Source organism: Miniopterus natalensis, chromosome 1 (assembly GCF_054644295.1).
Source record: "Miniopterus natalensis isolate mMinNat1 chromosome 1, mMinNat1.hap1, whole genome shotgun sequence".
Classification (NCBI taxonomy): domain Eukaryota; kingdom Metazoa; phylum Chordata; class Mammalia; order Chiroptera; family Miniopteridae; genus Miniopterus; species Miniopterus natalensis.
In genome coordinates this window covers 38144706-38150705 of record NC_142081.1, presented here as the reverse complement: position 1 = coordinate 38150705, position 6000 = coordinate 38144706, and the positions used below count along the sequence as shown (strand labels likewise).

At 55.2% G+C, this 6000-nt stretch overlaps 1 protein-coding gene across 1 annotated transcript in view; it reads left to right on the top strand.

Moving 5' to 3' along the window:
• Window positions 1–252: 252 nt before the first annotated feature.
• The window catches only part of PAQR5 (progestin and adipoQ receptor family member 5), a 64662-nt gene continuing 58914 nt past the window's right edge, over window positions 253–6000 (top strand). Inside the window, exon 1 of the mRNA XM_087820638.1 lies at window positions 253–314. The gene's annotated coding sequence lies outside the window, so the exon portion shown is untranslated. The remainder of the gene's footprint in view (window positions 315–6000) is intronic.

The following is a 6000-nucleotide window of genomic DNA, read 5'->3' as shown; positions in this document are numbered from 1 at the left end:
CGCGCCTCAGCCCGCGGAGTGATGGGGCGACCCTTTGGAGGTCACCGAGTCCTGCGTCGGCGGCTGGCGTGTGGTTAAGCGCGAGCCCCGCGCGGGGAGGGTGCCCCCGGCCCGCGGCTCCTCCCTCGGCCTCCCGGCCCGGCGCGCCCCGCCCCGCCCCGCGCGGCAGGAGCTCGCGGGCGGGACGGGCGGGGAAGGCGCGCCGACCGGCCGAGCCAGGTGCAGCGCCCGCGTGTCTAGGGGCCGCTGCGCCAGGAGGAGCGCCCAGGTCCACGCTCCCGCTCAGCTGGACGCCGGTGACCCTCGGAACCCAGGTAACCGAGGGCGGGACTCCTTGCGGGTGCCGCCGCGGGGCCCCGCGCACGCGCCCTCCCGCTTCCCGTCCACCCGCACCCACCTCCGCGGCTGCCCGCGTCCTCCCCGGGGCCCGCCCGGCGCTCCGAGGGCGGGTCTTGGAAAGTTCGCCGGGACGGCCGTGCGCGGGGCGCGGGGAAATGCAGCCCGGCTCCCCGCCCGCCCCCCGCCCCCTGCTGCGGGGAGCCCGGCTCGGGGCGGCGGCCGCCGCGGGTGCGCGGGGTGTCCGTGAAATCTCTTGCGGTTTGCCTTCTCACTGGTCCCGTCGCTCACTCCCCCGCGCCTCTGCCGTCCTCCCCGCGCACCCAGCCCCGTGGAAACGCCTTCGGATGGGACTGCGGAGCTGGCGGTGGCTAAGGGGTGTTTACAGTCGGGCTTCCCGCCTCCTCCGCCCGTACGCGCCCGGACTGCGGGCTCCGCGGGCGGCGGGCGCGAGGTGGCTGCCCTGGCTCAGGGCGCTGCTGAAGCGGGTGCCCCGCCGAGGGGAGTCCTGGCTTCTGTCCTTTCCTGTGGCAGGCCGCAGCCCGGCTGGGCGTCCTCGGCGCCCCCAGTACTTTCGGGGCCCAGGAGAAAGGGTGGCCCGCAGCCCAGCAGGGGCGTAGACCCGGGCTCAGTAACCCGTGCTAATTTGAGCAGAACGGGCTTCCTCCAGCCTAGACTGAGGAGGGCTCAGCTCCCAGTAAGGATGGGGTGAGAGGTGCCCCGTTTCACTGGGGGAGGGCAGTGGGTCAGAGAGGGGCTAACTTGGACACATCTCTGATTTCATTTTACCCCCACAAGAAACCAGTGCCCTAAGTAGGCCTTATTCCATTGGCACATGAGAACAAAAAGTGGCTAAAAGAAGTTAAGCAATTTGCTCATGATAAGTGGTGGACCTGGACCTCAAACCACAGTCTTCTAGAGCCAGATGGTTGCTTCTCAACCTTTTTGCTGGGCCCCTGATTCAGCAGTGGTTAGTTTCTTCTCCCTCTCCCTTGAGGTTCCTCCCCTGAAAGGGGTAGACCAGGAAAGGGCACCTCCAAGAAGAAGTAAAATCTGGTCACGAAGCTCCTCCAAGAGAGCCAGCTTCTTGCTAAGCTAAGAACTGTAGCCAGAGTACCTAGAACAAAGGTGCTCAACTAGAACTGAGTGAATTAACCTGAAACAGCAGAGATCCTTTCCCTGCTGACAGTGCTCTGCCCTTGGTGAGCTGATGAAAGGGCACTCAGAAAAGTTGGACCAGAAAGGGGCCCACCACCATCACCAAAGACCTTTGGCATCCTTACCCGCTTGAGGCAGCCTGGCATTTTTTAAACGAGTGAGCACATCCACAACCCCATGTAGTTTTCCAGTTGGACAGGCTTTCGCTTTACCCTCAGTCCACTCCTTGTCAGGCCAGGGAGAAGCAGAGGGAGGTGGGTTACATGCCCAGCTTGGCCTGCCCTGGGTTGGAGGCAGAGGACCCTTGTCCCACCTGCACCCAAGTCTTATCCATCCCTCCAGAAGTCTTGTTTGGAAATGCTAATCTTCATTACCTCCTCCCTCTCTTTACCACTCCATGGGGCAACCATGGACTGAGGGAAGAGAACTTGCTTTTCTGGGTCTTCATTTCCTCATGTTTAAGATGAGGACAACAGAATCTGCATGCTTTTAGGGGACAGTGAGTGACCCAAAGGGCTCTGTAAGCTTCAGAGCAAACCATAGTCATCTCCTCATGGGTCTGCATGTCAGCCTGACCTGCCCCAGTGGCTGTAAATTCCTCTGGGAAGCCACCATGCATCTTGGAATCCTCAGAGAGCTGACCTCATCCTGAGCACACAGTAGGTTCACAGGAAGTATTTATTGATCAAAAACAGTCTCTACGGGGTGAGAAATTGCTAAAATTGGTAGGAAAGTGAGAGTTTTTAATCCCTTTTCCCCTTCCCCATGTAAGAATAGGGGATAGGCTACCATATAGGGAGAGTCCAGGAGGAGAGACAGGAGTGGTATGAGAGCCCCTGGAGGTGGAAATGGTCATTGTCTTGTTTATCCAAGGCCATGGTCGAGTGGGGTGTTGATGGAGGGCCCTAGAAGATTTTCCATGGTGGTGCCCTGAAGACTGGGCCCTGCCAGGAACCCATAACCCCCTGGACTCCTCAGCAGATCCCAATATCTGCTTTGGCCCGAGGACAGATCAGTACACCCAAAGTTGGTCAGTTCTGTTCCCTAGAGGAGGCCACTGAGAGCATAGCTGGGATTTAAGCCCCTGCACCAACATGCCCCCCACCCCTCAGCTGTCCCTGCCAACTGCTGCTGGTTCCTGGGTCCTAACAAGAGCTCTAGACCCAGAATTTTTCAGCTGGAATCAGCCTTAGAGGTTATATCCCTACACCTCTTCCCTGCTTTATTCTCCATAGTACTTATTACCACCTAACATCCTTAGGTATATATTTCACTTTTTATGTTGTTTATTGTCTGTCGTTCCTGTTAGAATATCAGCTCTATGAGGGTAGGGCTTTCTGTCTGTCTTTTTTACTGCTATCCCCGGGGATCAGAACAGTGCCTGGTGTACAGCAGGTACTCAGTTAATTTGAGTTAAATAAATGGTACGTCCAGCCTGCCCTTCCTAGTTGTGCAGATGGGAGACTGAGGCCTACAGATGAGGAGTGACCTGTTGGAGGCAGTACTGGAGCTTTTCTTGATTGGACTCCAGCTAATTCAAAGCTGGGTCTCTGTCCCCTGCACCAGGTTGCCAGGGTGCTTCAAGCCAGCTGCCTCCGGTCACCCAGAGGGGCAGCTCCTAGGCTGAACAGAGGGCCACCCACAAAGGGCTGTTTGAGAGAGCCTCGGAGGAGTGCTCTGGGTCAGACCCCCATCTGAAAAGAAACCTCCCAATACTGCCCTCCAAAGGTGGCCCGTTCCTCTGTTAGTGGTGACAATTGCGCCCTCTAAGGCACTGGAGAACCCAGGAAGACCAAAGCCTAGTCCCTGCAGCCCTGAAGAGGAGGGTGGAGCGTCAGATCACCTGGGCCAGGGATAGCATACCTGTCTGAGGTGGTGCAGCAGACCTGTGGGCCGGGAAGAGTTGAGAACATTATTCTGCTCAAGGCCCTGGGAAGGTTGGGCTTCTGAGGCCTCCCTTAGGAGCCTGATTAGGGTAGTTCCCTTGAAGGCCCCAGGAGCTTGAATTTCAGAGACACTGTGTAGAGACAAGCAGGATGGAGAAGCTCGAGTGTGGGGTGTGGAGGTGGAAATCTAAGAACTATGTCTGGTAGAAGCTGGAACTTTCTATGGGGTAGAAAATATGGGAGACAAATCCACACACACCAAGTAGCTTTAGCCTCTCTGCCCCCTCATTCTTCCAGCCGCCATTGTTTTGGCAAAGGAATGTGATCTGTCCTAAGGCAAAACTCTGGGCCATGTGGAGTTGATTGGAGGGGAAGACACTGGTGCCAAAGAGACTTCCCAGGGACGCTATTGCAGGAGCATAGATGGGAGATGGGGTCCCTGGAGGCATCTCTCCTCCTCCACTCCTGGGAAGTATAGACCCTGCCCTTCTTTGCTCGGAGGGAGGAGGGCTGCATTTTTAATAATAGTAAGAAACATTCAATAACTGTTGGCTGGGTGCCAGATCCTGTTCTAAGCACTTTATATGTATTAGTTGATCCTTAAAATTACCCCACGAGGTTGAAACTATATCATCTCCATTTTATAGATGGGGGAACTGAGCCTAACTTTGCCCAAAGTGACACTTATAGGGACAGGGGGCACCAGAATTAGCCCGGACAGTCTGGCTCTAGACCCTGCAGCCTTAGCTTCTGCACCATGCTGCCTCAATCAACCAGGTAGGCCACACAGATGGGACAGAGAGCCTGGAGGCCAGGGTTGTTGGCACATCTCTTGCAAAGGAAGCAGCTGCCATGCAAGCCCACACATGAGCTCCACGGGTACTTTGGCTTTTCCCCAAACCCTGCTATTGACCCCCAAATCCTTTTCCATTGGTATTGTGGCTTGTAAAATTAAGAGTTGCAATGCACCTGAGACTTGATTTTGGGAAGAGACTCCAGAAGTTGGGCCTTGAAGGATTTGTAGGCTTTTACCAGCTTGTTGGAAAAACTGGAGAGGAAAGGGATAGGGCAGGTGGAGGAAACAATAATAATTCCTAGCCTGAAGAAATGAATTCATAATAGTAACTCCTCCTGCATCTGGCGCCACTTTAGGGTCTCCCTCCCAGCCTTTGTCCCCCAACCACTCACTGTGGGCTCCCTTCCCCTGAGGAGGGTGAGGCCTTGACCGGAGACATAGCTCGTGCATTTCTGTCCCCTGACCTTCTCTTTATCACCACCATCACTACAAGCCTGGTGGCTGGAAAAGTACTCCTGTTGTGACATGATGTGAGTCAGTCCTTCATAAATACTGGGGTTGCACCATTATTTCTGGGGTTAGCTCTGATGCCTGGACCTGTGCCCTAGCGTCTGGCCCATGGTTGGAGACATGGTGTTGGCTCCTGGGGAAAAGAACAAGGGTGACTCGAGATGTTATGTTGAAATTACACAGATGGCAATGAGGAGCCAACAGGTATGAGAGAGACGGTCACTGTTGGCATCTAGGAAAAAAGACAGTGTCCCCCAAAGCAGTAATCTAGGGTGTACTTCCCATCCATGCCCTGTCCTCTAAGGCAGGGCTTATCCTATAGAGTTGTGCTCACTTCTGGCCTTGCCACCAGGCTGACTCACCCCAAGCATGTTCTGTGGGGACTTGAGTGGCAGATTTTGCCTAAGCCTCAAACAGGCATTTTGCCTGGACACACCATAGCTCCTTAAGACATTCTTTCTCTTTGGTTGTTTGGGAGCCCCCTGGCCAGGTTGACCTTGGTGGGGTTCATTTGGAGCCTGCCAGAAGCACAGAGCCTGGCCATCGTGGGCTTCTAGGTTCCATGGTCCCAAATTCAGCCACTCTACCAGCTTGCCACTGGTCTCTGAGTTGGTCACTGCTCTTGGGAGCTGAACGCTGGGTATGGCTGGTGTGGCCAGTATGGCTAGTAGGGAGCCCTGGATTCTAATTCTGACACTAACTCAGTTGACATTGGCCCTGTCCCTTCCTGAACCTCAGTTTTCTCATCTGTAAAAGAGACAGCTTGGCTTAGATCAGGGACTGTTGACATCGTGGACTGGATACTTCTTTACTATAGGGCTGTCCTGAGCACTGTAGGGTGTTTAGCAGCGTCCCTGCCTTTACCCACCAGATGTCAGTAGCACCACCTCTCACTGTCTTTGATACAGGCAAAATCGTCTCTATTTGAGAACCACTGGATTAGACATCTCTGAATACCCTTCCTCCCAAGGATCATTCTCAGGACCCAGGATACAGTTTTCTCTTTCCAGCCCCTGTTCTGTAAATGTGGACTGTGTATGAATCTGTGGTTAGGGCTCCAAGGGCTTATAGGGTAGGATGGAAGAAAAGGGAAGTCCCCAGCCTGCTTGGCCTCTTGCTGAGAGCCAAGGCCAAGTTCTCTTTGCTTTCCAGACCTTGGGTTACATAAGAAGGTGGGGGGCAGGGGGGACAGGCCTGTGGTCAGCCCACACACTAAGGCCAGCAGCCTTCTAGCCAGTGACTAATCATCTCCCTGTGCTCAAAGGACTTGGCTTCTCCATGGTCCCCTCTTGGGGACACAGGAAGTGAATCAGC